This window comes from Vipera ursinii (assembly GCF_947247035.1).
Source record: "Vipera ursinii genome assembly, chromosome: 11".
NCBI classification, from domain to species: domain Eukaryota; kingdom Metazoa; phylum Chordata; class Lepidosauria; order Squamata; family Viperidae; genus Vipera; species Vipera ursinii.
In genome coordinates this window covers 5,658,452-5,676,557 of record NC_139524.1, presented here as the reverse complement: position 1 = coordinate 5,676,557, position 18,106 = coordinate 5,658,452, and positions in this window count along the sequence as shown.

Here is an 18,106-nt window from a genome sequence, read left to right as displayed (position 1 = left end):
TTTTGAAAGAGCTAAGCGGTCACAGGGAAACATTTGTGCTTCCTGCTGCGCTGCAGGGTGTTTGATTCACACAAACAGAGCTTGAATCGCATAATTCAGAGAGGTGATTCTTCCATCTGCAGATTAAAGTGACACTGTCAATTCCAGGAAGCCCAGATCAGATGGGGAGGGGAGGGAAATGCAGTTGAGAACGAGTGAAAGTCCACCCCTGGTGTGTGATCTACAAAGGCTCTTTCACGAAATTGCATTAGTCTTCTGATGCTACCATTTGAAGTCTGTGTCTGCACAGAGCCAGTAACTCGGTTTCATTTCTTCTTGTAGCTTTGGTGATATGTCTTCCATACACAACACAGGGTCAAAGAGAAGCAGTGAAGGTTACCTTTATTTATAATAGCTTATTCGTTCATTTCTTTTTAAGTGTTTGTTTTCATCAAACAGCATTGTATTTGCCCAAAAGTTATAGACATGAGTGCATCATCTTTCTCTTTCTTCAAAAGCTGTACTAGCACAACAGATTCTTGAGACAGGCTGAGGGTTAGGGTTCCCAGTATGGTACCCTGGGCACCAGTAGAGCCCCATTTTTTTCCCTTTAGCCTCCATAGGTCAAAGTGAGATCTGCCCCCATGCTCTTGACCTTCCAAAGGAGCCTAAAAAACTGGTTCTGCCAAATGATCTGGAATCCTTACTTTCCATACTGGAGGTGGTTAGAATGCAGCATTGCAGGCTGACTCTGCCCACTGCCAGGAGTTCGATCCTGACTGGCTCAAGGTTGAATGAGCCTTCCATTCGTACGAGGTCGGTAAAAAGAGGACCCAGATTCTTGGGGGGGTGGGGCAAGATGCTGACTCTGTAAACTGCTTAGGGAGGACTATAAAGCACCATGAAGCAGTATTGCTATTGCTATTGCTAGTGGATTAACAGAAGATTTTACCTCTATTGTATTGCTGTTTTCTTAGCGATCTTTCTTAATTTTAATGACAATATCTATCATTTTAATGGTTTCCATCTTGCAGTTTTTAGTCTGCTGTGAGACGTTGAGAGTCACCTAATAGTCGGATCGATGGCATATAAATTTAGTAAATAAATAAAGGTAAATAAATAACCCACCTGGTTATTGTAGGTGCAGGAAAGAATGGAGAATTACAAAATATCCCTCTTCTGAAAATACCTCAGACAAGTTCTACAAATTAATAGGATTTATATCCCGCCCTATCTCCCGAAGGACTCAGGGCAGCTAACAACGATAACATATAATAAGTACAGAAATTAAGATAAAATTAAAATTAAAGTCATCTGTGCAATAAATTAAAATTAAAAATTAAAAATAAATTAAAAATTGTAAATATAATTAAAATGCCTGTCAGTCCAGGTCAGCCAGGTGGAAAAGGAGTGTTTTGAGGCCGCGGCAAAAGGACTGGAGATTTTGGGTCATCCGAAGCTCAGGGGGGAGCTGATTCCATAGGACTGGCGCTCCCACAGTGAAGGCCCTCCCCCTGGGGTTCGCCAGCCGACATTGTCTAGCCGACGGTACCTTGAGGAGGCCTTCTCTGTGTGAGCGTACTGGGCGATGGGAATTCGTTCCCGGCAGCAGACGGTCCTGCAAGTATCCCGGGCCTAAGCCATGTAGGGCTTTAAAGGTAAGTACCAGCACCTTAAATCTCACCCGGAGGGCAACCGGTAACCAATGCAGCTCATGGAGCAGAGGTGTTATATGGGAGTATCGGGGAGCTCCCATCACTACCCGTGCAGCCGCATTCTGCACCAGCTGAAGCCTCCGGGTGGTTTTCAAGGGCAGCCCCATGTAGAGAGCATTGCAGTAGTCTATACGGGAGGTAACGAGTGCGTGGGTGACTGTACGTAGGGCATCTCAGTCCAGAAAGGGGCGCAATTATATATAAAATGCCAAATCCAGTCCGATTGTCTGGCTGACTATGCGACAAACCATAGTAATAATTTATGATTAAAGGATTGGGAGGAAGGGAGCAAAACGCACACAGGTGGGGAGGTGGAATCTTGTCTTACAATCTCAGGTCCTTATTGTTTCAGAAGCTAGCCAAAATATCCTTTAAATTAATTATTTAATTATCCTTCCATTTCTATCAGGCGAGAGGGAAGCCTGGTCAGAAAATCTGCAAAAAAAATAATAATAAAATTGCAGAAACTCTTCCTTCCACTGCTCCCCTCTTGCGTATTTAAGGGGGGGGAAAAGTCTCTCGTGGAATGGAACAAATGCAGCTTTCATTCTTCAAGCAGCCAGCAGCATTGGGGAATCTAACATGGGGTGGGGGCGGGGGCGAGATTGTGACCATGTAAAAGCTGAAAATGGAGCTGAAACGGGTATCAGAAGGGGACAAGAGAACTTCAAAGCATTGGTCAGAAAGAATCCACATGCACGTTTGCTCTGTTTCTGACAGCGACTTTTATCCTCCCTTCCCTTTGAAGGGGATGCAAGTGGAGTGAAATGGAAAGGGAGTTAAAATCAAATCTTTTTCGACGTGGACTTTAGCCTGGAGATAGGTAAAGGTAAAGATTCCCCCGCACATGCGTGCTAGTCGTTTCCGACTCATCTCCGTTTCAAAGCCGAAGAGCCAGCGCTTGTCCGAGGACGTCTCCGTGGTCATGTGGCCGGCATGACTAGATGCCAAAGGTGCACGGAACGCTGTTACCTTCCCACCGTAGTTGGTCCCTATTTTTCTACTTGCATTTTTACGTGCTTTCGAACTGCTAGCTTGGCAGAAGCTGGGACGAGTAACAGGCGCTCACTCTGCTACGCGGCACTCGGGATTCGACCCGCCAAACTGCCGACCTTCTGATCGACAAGCTCAGCGTCCTAACCCACTGAGCCGCCGCGTCCCTTTAGCCTGGAGAAATGGCATGCAAAAGGAGGGAGAAAATAAAGATAAAAAGAAGTGTCTTTTGATTGTAGGGGAGAAATCCAGGCCTCCATTTCTCTGTAAGTTTTCTGGGGGACTGAGAATGTAACCAGAGTCCAGCTGCAAATCCAGAAGGGGAGGCTGTACTGAGGCTGAGAAAATGACACTGGCCCATCCATGAAGACAGCAGGAGTCATGTTCAACTTGAAGGAGTCTTTACCTTACCCTCTGGCTAGCAAATTCTCAAGGCTTGCAATTCAATATTCTTCTGCAATGGGATTACCTGAATTATATGCCGTTCAGGAGTGAGCCTGAAGCTTAAGCAGATCATGGACTATATTAAGCCTACAGGTGTATTTGTTCCCCTGGGATTTGACAAAGAAGCAATTTCCCTCTTCTTTGAACTATATCAAGTTTTATTTGAAGGCTTCTATCACAACAGAGTGAGCGTAACAGAGTGAGTACCTGTTACTCGTCCCAGCTTCTGCCAACCTAGCAGTTTGAAAGCACGTAAAAATGCAAGTAGAAAAATAGGGACCACTACGGTGGGAAGGTAACAGCGTTCCATGCGCCTTTGGCGTCTAGTCATGCCGGCCACATGACCACGGAGACGTCCTCGGACAAGCGCTGGCTCTTCGGCTTTGAAACGGAGATGAGCACCGGCCCCTAGAGTCGGAAACGACTAGCACGCATGTGCGGGGGAACCTTTACCTTTACCTTTATCAGAACTAGAAGGTCCTTGAGTCTCAGACCCTTTTTAATTTTTTCTTTTTCATTTGCAGGGATGTAGTTGAGTAGATAACGGGGCACGGTGGCCTAGTGGTTAAGACTCTGAGCTTGTCACCTGGAAAGTGAGCAGTTCAAAAAGCGGGGAGGGGGGGAGCTCCCATTCTTTCCCCAGCTATGCAGCCTAGCAACTTGAAAGCATGCAAATGCAAGTGTATCAATAGGTACCACTTTGATGGGAAGAGAATAGCATTCTGTGCACCTCTGCATATTGTCATGCCAGTCACATGACTAAGGAAGCATCTTTGGACAACACTGGCTCCCTCAACTAGGAAACGGAGACGAGCACCATCCCCTAGATTCAAACACAACTGGAGAGAAGAAATATTTACCTTTAGTGGAGTAGGTCTTTGTGAGTAAAATGGTTGTCTTAAGGCTTTCTTGGGGTCAATTTTTCTCCTTTTGGGAGAGAGATTAAGGAACCACCCAAAGACAAAAGCTCTCAAAAGTTTGCCTTCTCCCACACTATTGTCACCATGACATCATCAAACCTTAATTCTTCTGCCTCCCCAGATGAGACATAAAAATGAAGTATTACCAATAGACAGAAAGAGAACTGCTCCCCATTGTCTCACTTATGTCAGTTTTCATCTTCAGGATGTCAAAAAATAGTTGCAACACTGTCATAGCACCAAGTAGAAGGGACGCTGGAGAGGTTCCAAAGCACTTTGGGGCTTTAAAGGCATTGATCAACACCACAGACCACAGAAGTGTCTTCTTCTGTCCTTTAAAACAATTCGGTGCTTTCACAATTGATGCTAACTTTCCAATGACCAGACTTGGGGTTATTTGTATAGATAAGTGCTGAATAAAATTGGTGAATGATGCAAAAGTGTCACAGATATTTCACCAGTACATTTCTTGGGGGAAAAAAAGGAAGGATGACATGGAAAGCCAAAGAATAACTCCAGAGTTTGCCTATAAGACAAGGCAGTCAACACTGGCACGTCCATGAACTCAAAGATGGATCAAGAAGTAATACGAAAGTTGCTTCTGTTAGCCCAGCGGTCCCTGACCTTTTAGGCACTGGGTTCTGGTTCCGTGGAAAACAATTTTCCCATGAAGTGCGATAGAATTTAATATTTTATTGTTGTTTGCATATTTTAGAGTATGTTTATTTGTATTTTTATACCCTGTATTTAGCTCTGGGAAGTCGGGGAGGGGGGGAGAGGGGAGGGGAGAGTTGGGGAGGTTTGGGGAGAGAGGAGGGGGAGGGGAGGGGTTTTGTATTTAAAAATGTACCGTAAAACTTTTCAATTAAAAACAAACAAACAATTTTTCCATGAACTGGAGGGGGCATGGTTTCTCATGCTACCTAGATCCCACATATGCACAGATGAAACTTCACTCGCTTGCAGGGCCTGCTTCCTAATGGGCCACAAACCTATACCAGTCCTACAGACCAGGGGTTGGAGACCCCTGTGTTAGACGACTGCAAAAACAGTCAAGAAGGCCATCTTGCCCTGCTCTGTACAATCTGTTATTGCAAAGGAGTCAAAATTACAAAGGAAAAAAAAATCCTAAGGAAGAGAGAAAACCGCACACTAACATTTCCTCCACTCTTTGTCCCTGTTTGGCTTTCTTGACAAATCACTCCGATCTATTGTTGACTTCCCAGTTGGACGCCTTGCCTTTGTGCCTTTGCCAACTTTGCAAAACTAGTTTCTCAGAAGCAAAGCCTCCTGTTCCCCCCCACCCCACCCCACCCCCTTTCATTCCTTTGGGTTGATTTGAAACATTGAGATAAAACGGAGAGTTTTATCTTACCTTTCTTTTCAGTAATTTCTTTGTTTGTAACTCCTTAAGAATACTTAGAGGTCAAGGCAAGATCCCTGCGGCTTCTTTCTAATATATCCTGAGCGGTGGAGTGACTATGTATTGCGTATAAGTATGAACGCCAAGACCAGAAGAAAAGGGATGTGTACTGTAAGCCAATGTGAGGAGCGGTGATTGGCTCATTTCCGATCCTTTTCAAACAATTTGCCAACAGATGCAACTTCCAACATCTTCCTGCGGTTAACTAAAAAGGAACCCTAATGGGTTTGGATTTTCAGTCGGAATGGCGCAAATGATTCCATTCATTGGTGGGCGGGAAGCTACCTGAGAAAAGATTTATGAGTCATCCAACTCTCCTCGTTCGATGCCCAGCTGTGCATTTATTTATTTTATATTTTTTATATAAATAGCTCGTAGTCGAGATCAATCTGCTTCTCAAGCTGGCCTTTGTTCCAGTCGATGGATTGGAATGCACGGTGAACTCTATTTTCTAAACCACTTTTTAAATCAGGTTATCTGGCAGTAGGAGAAGAAAAGATACCGGCACTCATTTAGGATAATGATTTTCAAAGAAGAGGGAAATTGTTCGGCCTCCACAGACTTGTGACTCCAGTTTAGTGTTGTAGGGAAGCTGGTACCCTTTTTTGTTGCTTAGACTTCAACTCTCACAGTTGGCTATCCTTGGCTAGGAAGGCTTTGGTTGATATCTGGAGGGCAGTGAGTTGATTTCACAGTTGTTCCCCAGAGCTTCCAGAAATTCTGGGTAAGATAGCACATTCATGTTCAGACAAACATCAAATTTGAACAAGAGGCATGTAATCATGTTCTCCTTGGTCAGGAGAAGCTGAAAAAACACTTGGTCTCAGGATCTGCTCTTTATCTGGGAAGATAGTCCAAGGCATGACTTGTAATTGCTAGGAGGCCCATCAGAGACAGTGGTCTTCATTAACAACAGGGTGTATTAATGCAGAGGTCCCCAACCTTTTGGACACCAAGGACCAGTTCCATGGAGAGAGGTTTTTCCGCGGACTGGTGGGGGCATGGTTTTGTGTGACTCCTGCATCCTGTGAATAGGGCTTTGCTTGCTCGTGTGGACCGGTTGCTGGTATGCCATGGCCAGGTACTGGTCCATGGACTGGGGGTTGGGGACCCCTGTATTAATGCACAGCAGGACCAGGCATGTGGATTACAGAGTCCATCATCAGATCCAAGTTAGAATATGTGGACACTTCAGTCCCCAAGAAAATTCTTGATTGTGTCTTCATGGAACAGGATTAGCAGGAGGGGCAGAAGTGGGAGAGGGTAGACAGGGGAAGAATTCAGTTGACCAAGTGTCCACCTCCTTGCCTAATTAAGTCTTCATGAACTTGGGATGACTTCTTCAAGAGGTCCATAAAAGCCGATGCTAGGCTTCCCAAAGTTCAAAGCTACAGCATACATCATTTTTATTTAAACCTCCTGACAGTCCCCCCCACCCCACCGTTATATGTGCAGAGCCATTAAGTGCCACTTAAATCTCTTCCTAGATGTCTTGTTAGAAATATACTGGAATAAGATGCTAATGCTGACATCACTAAGATCAATTATAAATCTCACCTGCCTTTCTTGATCATTCCCTTCCTGACTTGACACAAGAGGGAACCGTCCACTTTGCCAGGCTGAAGGATTAACCAACATTATTTTGTCTATCTGAAGCCAGCCTTCAGTGAAACCAGAAAAGAAATTCATTCTTTGACAAAGAGACACCTGACAAAAAATCTGATCAGAAAATCTACCATCTTAAAGTCATTTCCCAGTTGCTCAGTTTAGTTGTTCAGTTGAAGAAAGCACTCTGATGCTTAGCAATACAGTGATCTCTTTTGATGGGTACTAGCATTAGTGCCACTTTATAAAGCCTTAGTAAGACCACACCTGGAATACTGCATCCAGTTTTGGTCACCGTAATATAAAAAAGATGTCAAGACTCTGGAAAGAGTCCAGAGAAGTGCAACAAAGATGAATAGGGGACTGGAGGCTAAAACACATCAGGAATGTTGCAGGAATTGAGGGACTTCCACAAAGAGGGGGATCAACCTATTTTCCAAAGTACCTGAAGGCAGGATAAGCAGCAATGGATGGAAAAGAATCAAGGAGAGATCCAACCTAGAACTAATGGGAAATTTCAAAATCACTGGAGGTTTTTAAGAAGAGATTGAACAACCATTTGTCTGCAAAAGTATAGGGTAGGGACAGGCAACCTCGGCTCTTTTATGACTCATGGACTTCAACTCCCAGAATTCCTGAGTCAGCTGACTCAGGAATTCTGGGAGTTGAAGTCCATGAGTCATAAAAGAGCCGAGGTTGCCTAACCCTGGTATAGGGTTTCCTGCCTGAGTAGGGGTTTGGACCAGAAGACCTCCAGGGTCCCTTCAAACTGTAATTTTGTTCTGTTAAACATTGTCCACTCACCTCCAACCTGAAGAATGTAGATTATTTTTCTCCAATTTGGTGCTCTGAAGTTGTTTTTGAATTGCAACTTGCACATTTATCACCAGACATGGCCAACAATCACTCTGTCCCAACCATTCTGGAGGGGGTAAGTGTAGTGGAATGTAGTCTGGAGTCCCAGGATGCAGGGGCTGCTTCCCAGAGGGCACTGAGCCTGGAAACTCTGGTAGGCAGAAAAAGGGCTACGTCGGTTCCTCCCTAGCAGTTTGCAAAGTCTGTCTATAATTATGCAGATAGTTTCAAACAGCAATAACTGTGCCTTGGATAAACCTCATTGGCTACGATACTGCCACTGCACAAAGCCAGTGCACTGAAGTGGGTTGCACTGCAGGCCAGCTGGTTTCAAGCTAATTCACCCTCTTGTGGTGCACCGGTGTAACAAACAGACTAGCAATTATTGGCTGCCAGGACTTCTACTACATGTATAATATTGTAGCCTCCCTGGTCTTCTATGCTATATATGATAGATAGATGGATGGATGGATGCATGGATGGATGCATGCATGGATAGATAGATAGATAGATAGATAGATAGATAGATAGATAGATAGATAGATAGATAGATAGATAGATAGATAGACAGACAGACAGACAGACAGACAGACAGACAGACAGACAGACAGACAGACAGGCAGGCAGGCAGGCAGGCAGGCAGGCAGGCAGGCAGGCAGGCAGGCAGGCAGGCAGGCAGGCAGGCAGGCAGGCAGGCAGATAGATAGATAGATAGATAGATAGATAGATAGATAGATAGATAGATAGATAGATAGATAGATAGATAGATAGATAGATAGGTAATTGAATCCTGGGAAACAGGTGGGCCCCTTGTCAGTCAACAGGAGTGCTTATTTACCACTAGCTTATCAAGGACTTAGAAGGCGTGGGTTGGGCAGCATAAGCAAATGACAGCCAATGACCTAAGCCAGGAGTAGGCAACCTTGGCTCTTTTATCACTCATGGACTTCAACTCCCAGAATTCCTGAGCCAGCATGGCTAGCTCAGGAATTCTGGGAGTTGAAGTCCACGAGTCATAAAAGAGCCAAGGTTGCCTACCCCTGACCTAAGCCATCAACACATGTCTGAAAGCTCAGAAAACCTCTGGTCCCAGTGACTGACCCAGATTGGATCCTGCAGTATTATCCTGGGAGAGGTATATTCACCTTCATTCGTGGATGTGCAGAATAGTTGCTTTAATTTGGCAAGAGTCTGTCTGTAGATCAACAACAATAAAGAAACTACTCAGAAGTAGCTGCACATATCATTGCTGGTTCTTGGGACCTGACATCAATCTTGCCAAAATAAAGTAGGTATCTGCATAACTATAGATTTTCTCTGTGAACTGCTAGGGAGGGCTGCCTTAGCCCTCTTCCAAGCTCCGCTGCTTCTTTGTCTTCAAAAAAGCAGCCCCTCCATCCTGGGATCCAGATTACATGCCACCTCAGCAAAGTTGCAATGAATTCTCATACATATCTCTCCAGGTATTTTTGAATCAAAGTTCCACTATCTCCGGCCATGGCATGCAACTGTCCAGCTTTGGTGAAAGGGAAAAATGAATGAGAATGAGAAGATGAATCCCTATCTTCTACCAAATTCAGAGAGAGAACACTACAGAACAAAGGATAACAGAGTTGGAAGGGCCTTGGAGGTCATCTAGTCCAAACCCCTGCTTGAGCAGGAGATCCTATATCATTTCATACAAATGGCTGTCCAGTCTCTTCTTGAAAGCCTCTAGCGATGAAGCATCCACAACTTCTGAAGGCAAGCTATTCCATTGGTTGATTGCTCTCACTGTTAGGAAATTTCTCCTTAATTCTAGGCTGCTTCTGTCCTTGATTAATTTCCATCCATTTTTTCTTGTTTTGCCTCCAGGTTGACCCCCTCTTCTTTGTGGCAGCCCCTCAAACATTGGAAAACTGCTATCATATCTCCCCTAGTCCTTCTTCTTACTAGACTAGACATGCCCAATTCCTGCAACCGTTCTTCACACGTTTTAGCCTCCAGCTCCCTAATCATCTTTGTTGCTCTTCTCTGTACACTTCCCAGAGTCTTGGCTAACTGTAGTCTGAATGCTTTTGCTGGAATGCTGGAAATGAAGAAGGCAAGAAAGCCTGAACACATGGATGGTTTCCAATCTTAGATCCCATATGCTACACATCATGCCAATAAGTCTTTTAAGACATTTGCTGACTTTCTTCTGAATATGGTGAGTTGCCTGCTGAAATCATGCCACACACCCTCACTCTCCGGGGAAGCAAGTGTTACAAGGTTTTGTTTTTAATCGGATATTTAACAGGGCCTTCCTTGTTTGGAAATCATCACGAGAGAACCAGACTTCCTTGCTCCTGACCAACGCTCTTAAGTTGCTCCACTGATTCTCTGTCTAAAGGCGCAACACTTGAGGGAGGGTGGCTCCCATCTAGAGAGAGAAAGGTTTAAAAACTGTGACAGAACGGAAAAGTCATGGCTAATATAAAACGGATGCCAGAAACAGCAAGACATGCTGGAGATAAAGGAGAATGATTTTCAAAAATTAGAACTTCTCAAGATGCTTGTTTTATTAACCCTTTAAAACCCTGAACAATGCAGGCATCAAGGCAAAAGCGCAGTGGTACAGTGGTTAGAACGCAGCCTTGCAGTCCTTCCCTGCCCATAGCCTGGAATTCAACCCTCAACGTCTCAAGGTTGACTCAGCCTTCCATCCTCCTGAGGTCGGTCCAACGAGGACCTAGATTGTTGGGGGCGATACGCTGACTTTGTAAACCACTTAGAGATCGCTGTAAAGCACTGTGAGGCGGTACATAAGTCTCAATCCTATTGCTATTGCTCATCCAGCCAAACACCAAACTCACCAGTCAGAAAGAATTCTTGATGCCAATTCCCAAACCGAAACTACATCCTATTGCTGGGCAGAAGCTTCCATTTTGGAAAACAGCCACAATTCCCTGCTCAAGCAGAAGACCCCATACCATTCCAGACAAATGGCTATCTAGTTTGTTCTAGAAAACCTCCAGAGAGGTTTTTCCATATTTTCTCCCCTTTCTCAAATAAATAAATAAATAAAAAATCACAAGGCAGCAGGTTTCCTTCTACAGCCAAAAACTGTACATCTCTTGTCAACCCAACTGGCAACAGAAGGAATCCATCTTGTGCTCTTGAACCAGCTATGGTTTCAATCAGTAAAAACAGCATTCTTCTCTGTTATGTGGATTTCAGGAATGTCTGGCCAGCGAAGTTTATCTTAAACCGTTACTTCCTGTCTTAATAATCTATAAAACGTAACGATTCCCCCACCACCAATTTTAACTGTAGGAGCAACACGGTTTCCTTGAGGAGACAACCACAGAGTTTTAGCACAGATAAAGTATAAAATGTAAGAGACCTCAAAAATGGGAGAAATTCCAGTGAGCTATTAAGCATTATCCATTTTTTCCTCTTTGTTGAAAACCCCAACATTCTGTTTTGAAATCATTTGGATATTTGTATTAGACCGGGGAAAAAGATGGGGAGTGGGGAGGAAAGGAGAGTTCATTTTAAATTATTTGGGGGGGTTGGGGGGGCGGGGGTGAATTTCAAATAAACGAATCAAAGGAGGAAAGATCAAAAGTGATGGGAAATTTTATTGGAAGGAGATTAAATTAATTCAGTCAGAATGTGTCTAGAAAGATCTCCTGAACCTATAAATATTATAGTATTATATACAGTATTTTGTAATTTCAGGGTAGCCAGGCAGATGCTTGGGAATGCTCACAAATAGGAGATGGAAAAGGGGGGGGAATTTCTGACCTGTTGGGATTAAAAATTTCTTTCTGATCTGAAGTAGGGGACATTAGAAGATTGCAGTACATTTCCACTAAAGGTCTGCTGGGTAGCTATTGCCGTATCATTTACAATGAAGAGGGTTTTGCTCACTTATTCCTATGTAGCTCATCCCTGCATCCATGCTTAGTGATCTGCCTTGAGGATTACTTTCAAAATTCTGCACAAATGTCCTTAGGACTCTGCTATGTTATTTGATCCTCCAGTCTGCAAAGCATCCTGCAGTTTGCAACCCTACTGGGAACTCCACGAGTAACATATGTTGCATGAATAAAAAGGGGAATAAATAGAAAAACAACAGGGATCCTCCCACAGAAAAAAGCAGTCCTGTGTTCCAATTCTAGGTGGAGCTGAATCTCCTTTTGAATCCAGTTCTCAGATCCATTCCTCAGATAAATTTGATGTGTCATTCAGAACCAAGTGCTTTAAACCAGCTCAATGAGCTGATGAATTTTTGCATATGCAGAAACACACTTCAAAAAAAAACAACAACCCCTCTCTGCAATTTCAAATCAATCTGCTCTGACAATTGGAAGTGAGTATTTGAAGCGAAGCATAAACTGGATTTTAAAAAAAACATTTGAAACACACGCTTATATTGGATCAAGGCTGATACACCCAATACTAAGACGTACTCTTTTCTACTTGGAACACAGTTTGCATTAATAATACATTTTATTTTTAAAAGAGGGTATCTCTGTTAATGAATGAGAAAGGAGAATATTTTCCTGTGATAGATGAATAGATAGGTGGATGGATACATAGTAGACCAGGGTCTTCAAACTTGGCCCTTTTATGACTTCATAATCATAATCATAATAGTAAAGTTGGAAGGGACCTTGGAGGTCATCTAGTCCAACCCCCTGCTCAGGCAGGAAACCCTATACCATTTCAGACAAATGGCTGTCCAGTCTCTTCTTGAAAGCCTCCATTGATGGGGCATCCATAACTTCTGAAGGCAACCAAGCCGTTCCACTATTTGATTGTTCTTACTGTCAGAAAGTTTCTCCATAGTTCTAGGTTGCTTCTCTCCTTGATTAGTTTCCATCCATTGCTTCTTGTTCTGCCTTCGGGCACTTTGGAGAATAGCTTGCGGACTTCAACTCCCAGAATTCCTCAGCTAGCATGCCTGGCTGAGTTGAAGTCCACAAGTCCTAAAAGGGCCAAGTTTGAAGACCCCGTGTTAGATAGATAGACATATATGGAATCCTTGATGCTCTCTCAGCTTAGTTGTACATTTGCCTGACTAGGTAATATCATCAGTACCTCATCAGGGCAATGATGATGCTACTTACAATAGTTGGATAATGAAATGTCTGTAAGTCAACAACCAAGCTCAGAGACCAGCAAGGACCCCACAGTTCAACCTGATCGATAGAGATGCTCTTATATGAGAGATGAGAGATCAATGATAGATAGACAGACAGATAGACAAATGAGATAGATGATATGTAGATGATAGATATATAGATTGAAATATAATGATAGATAGATGATAGATGATAGATAGATAGATAGATAGATAGATAGATAGATAGATAGATAGATAGATAGATGGATGGATGGATGGACGGACAGACAGACAATGAAAGTTAATCCATGGAATGGCTTGCTTTCAAAAGTTGTGGCTGCTCCATCACTGAACGTTTTTAAGAAGAGACTGGACAGCCATTTGCCCAGAATGGAATAGGACAGAGTTGTCAAACTTGCAACGTCACGTGATGTGTCGCGACATGTCACGACTTTTTCCCCATTGCCGGCAATGGGGTGGGCATGGTTTTGGCCTGCCGCATCCAGCCCGCGGGCCAGCAGTTTGACACCCTTGGTATAGGGTCATTTGCTTGAGCGGGGGGGGGGGCGAGGGAGGGACTAGAAGACCTCTGAGGACCCTTCCAACCCTATTGTTCTATGTTCTACTGAATCCAGTAATTCATTTTTTCAGGTTCATTGACTTTCAAACACTAGTACCAACATGCCATAGTGTTCCTATTCTCGCTAAATAGAATCCCATCAATTGTACCTCATTGGGGATAGAAGGGATAATTGTGTTCTCCAAAAGGAAGCCCCTCGTCTTCTCCGTACACCATCTGGGAACAGCAGTTCCCTTCTTACAAAATATGTAAAAATATGGACTCCCTTAAGGAATTGTTTGTGGTGCATCTGCTCTTTTCTCTCTTCTCATCCCACCACCATGCTAATGGATTTTAAATTCAGCATATGAGGCTTAGGAAATATGTGTACAGTGTGTGTGTGTGTGTGTGTGTGTGTGTGTGTGAAGGGGGTGTGGAATAACTGAAAACATTTGTGTAAATTGCTTGTTCACATATAAAATATCACAAAGATAGGAACAGTCCCAGATGTGGATGCCTTTTTAGCTCCAGGAGATTGAAAAGAAACAAATATAGTGAGGGGAGGGGGGTGGGCAACACCATCTACCAGCTGCTTGATGATATGGATCGTCAACAAGCCTGTCTTTCAAAAAAGAAAAAAAGAATTGAGCTGCCTGCACAGCTGTGGCAAACTTATCGGCTGCATCTCATAAATGCTGGAGAAACAACAGCATCAGGTAGAAAAATGCTCGTGCTTCCTTATGTCATTTTCATTCTTGTGGTGTTTTAGTTTAGAGTTCTGGAGCCTTTGGTGCTCTCTGAGGTTTATTGTCTTCTTGCAGACATTTCATTACCCAACTAGGTAACACCATCAGTGCTTGAAAGGAGTGGGTTTTGCTCTTTATGTACAAATTGTTTGACCTGCCAAGGTTGGAGTGGGTTTGTCTCTTGGGTAGTTCCTTGAGTAGGAAACAATCAGTCAGAATAGAACTGGAAGGGACCTTGGAGGTCTTCTTGTTTAATGACTTTTTAATTTTTGTACTCGATTTTTATTGTGTATTGCCGTGTTCACTGCCCTGAGTCCTTCGGGAGAAGGGCGGTATACAAGTCAAATTATTAAATTAAATTAAATTAAATTATTCTAGTCCAACCCCCCCGCTCAAGCAGGTGACCCTAAACCAGGGCTTTTCAAACTTGGCCCTTTTGTGCCTTGTGGACAGCAACTCCCAGAATTCCTCAGCCAGGCACACTGACTGAGGAATTCTGGGAGTTGGAGTCCACAAGTCATAAAAGGGCCAGGTTTGAAGAGCCCTGCTTTAAACCATTTCATACAAATGGCTGTCCAGTCTCTCCTGGAGACTGTAGAAAGAGTACAGAGAAGAGCAACAAAGATGATTGGGGGACTGGAGGCTAAAACATATAGGGAACGGCTGCTGAAATTGGGTATGTCTAGTTTAATGAAGAGAAGGGTGAGGGGGGACAGGATAGCAGTGTTCCAATATCTCAGGGGCTGCCCCAAAGAAGAGGGAGTCAAGCTATTCTCCAAAGCACCTGAAAGCAGGACAAGAAGCAACGGATGGAAACTAGTCAAGGAGAGAAGCAACCTGGAACTAAGGAGAAACTTCCTGACAGTGAGAACAACTAACCAGTGGAACAACCTGTCTCCAGAAGCTGAGAATGCTCCAACACTGGAAGTTTTTAAGAAGAGACTAGATAGCCATTTGTCTGAAATGGTATAGGGTTTCCTGCCTGAGCAGGGGGTTGGACTAGATGACCTCCAATGTTCCAACTTCTTCTTCTTCTTCTTCTTCTTCTTCTTCTTCTTCTTCTTCTTCTTCTTCTTCTTCTTCTTCTTCTTCTTCTTCTTCTTCTTCTTCTTCTTCTTCTTCTTTTCTTATTCTTATTCTTATTCTTATTCTTATTCTTATTCTTCTTCTTCTTCTTCTTCTTCTTCTTCTTCTTCTTATTATTATTATTATTATTATTATTATTATTATTATTATTATTATTATTATTATTATTCTGCTTCTGGTGGCAAGCCATTCCACTGGTTAATTGTCCTCATTTGTTAGGAAGTGTCTCCTTAATTCCAGTTTCCATCCATTGCTTCTTGTCTTGCCTTCTGGTGCTGTGGAGAATAAGTGGCAGTCCCTAAAATACTGGAATACTGCTATTATGCTACTTACATTTAATTAGGGAAATTTTGAATTAGGGAACTTTCGCTGTTTAACGTTAACTTTATTCTCTGGGCTTGATTATTTTCTTGCAGACATTTCATTGCCCAACTAGGTAACAGCATCAGTGCTGTTGCATTGGTGTTTATCTATCAGGGCAATATTATCTACTATTTTTTTAGAATTTCTTTAGGATTTCCCTGAATGCTAGTGCTGTGCCTACTGCATTGCTGCAAAGGAATAGAAGGCTTGTTTCTGTCTTTCAGCTCTTACACCCCAGATATCCTGGTCTAAAAAGTTCTATAAATAGGGTTCCCCCATGGTAGCTTATTGGAACTATGAGGAGCCCTGGTGAGACACTATGGTTAAATAAGTTTAGTGCCGGGTTAAAACTGGAGGTTTTCAAGAAAAGATTGGGCAAACATTTGTCCAGAATGATATAGGATTTCCTGCTCAAGCAGGGGGTTGGACTAGAAGATCTTCAAGATCCCTTCCAATTCTATTATTCGATGACTTCTAAATCATAAAATGGTTCAGTTGCCTTTGATTTTAGTTGGTAATGTAAATCCAGTCAACTGTAGTTTATTTAGCAAACAATATTTCCTGCAAACCATACTACACCCTTGACCTCCAAAAAAGGGCACTAAGACCTGTACACACTCTGTGGACCAGACATGTCAAACTTGCGATGTCACGTGATGTTGCACAACGTATCAGAGCTTTTTCCCCATTGCCGGCAATGGGGTGGGCACGGTTTCATCACGACGCATCCGGCCCGTTGGCCAGCAGTTTGACACCCCTGCTGTAGACAATAGGAAGCAATTACTTTTCCATCCAAGTGGAGACAAATTGCAAATAACAACAGCAACAACTATTAAATGAATGAAATGATGATCCATTACTTTCACTTCCATTACAGACATGGAAACCAATTTAATTAATAAGTTTAGTTTCAGGTTAAAACTGGAGGTTTTCAAGAAAAGATTGGGCAAACATTTGTCCAGAAGATTTCCTGCTCAAGCAGGGGTTGGACTAGAAGACCTCCAAGGTCCCTTCCAGCTTCTATTCTATTCTATTCTATTCTATTCTATTCTATTCTATTCTATTCTATTCTATTCTATTCTATTCTATTATCAATCAGAATAGAGCTGGAAGGGACCTTGGAGTTCTTCTAGTCCAACCCCTGTTCAAGCAGGAGACCCTATGCCATTTCAGAAAGGTCCAGTCTTTCCTTAAAAAACCCCAGGGATGAACCACCTACAACTTCTGAAGGCAAGCCGTTCCACTGGTTGATTGTTCTCACTATAAGGAAATTTCTCCTTAGCTCCAGGTTGCTATCTCAGTCTGTAGACCCAGATCATCTTTTACTCATGAGGAAAAAAGGCTGCTGGAATAAAATAATAGTATCTTTTAAGCAATGATAATATATGGCATGCTAGCCAAACCATATTTCACAGAAAAAAGAGTTATCTCCAAAATATATGTAAGTGATTAGTTTGTTGCAATGAATGGGCTTGAAAGAAAGGCCCCTTAAGAATTTGCCTTATGGTCATAAATTAATGTTCAGTAAAAGATGGCTTACGTAATCAGCCTCTTTCAGGTCAATCCCTTTTAATATGCATTTTTATTGCTGCCACTGAATATGGAAAGTATTGAAAGGAGGAGGAGGATTCCCTGTTATAATCTAGATGTAGATATCACTAGAGCCAAGATCTGTAAAAAAAAAGTCTGGTATAATTTGGGCCATATGTGACACAATCCAACTTGGCTGAGTATGAAAAATGCAGCACACAAGAATGGCTGCCTCCAAAGGGATATGGAGGGTCAAAGGACAAGGTCCTGAAGCTAATGAGTGACTTTAAAGGGCAATTGGCAAAAGTTGGAAAAAATAACTTTTGATCCTCTGCAGTGCTTTTTCTGTATAAGAAAAAGGTGCCGGAACTCACACGTCATACAACCCACCTTGCCTATCCTACAAAGTTCCATCCAAAAAAGGTGCCAGAACTCCGTTCTGAGCGTTCTATGAGAAAAAAAGGCCTGCCGATATCTATTCTATTCTATTCTATTCTATTCTATTCTATTCTATTCTATTCTATTCCATTCCATTCCATTCCATTCCATTCCATTCCATTCCATTCCATTCCATTCCATTCCATTCTATTCTATTCTATTCTATTCTATTCTATTCTATTCCATTCCATTCCATTCCATTCCATTCCATTCCATTCCATTCTATTCTATTCTATTCTATTCTATTCTATTCTATTCTATTCTATTCCATTCCATTCCATTCCATTCCATTCCATTCCATTCCATTCCATTCCATTCTATTCTATTCTATTCTATTCTATTCTATTCTATTCCATTC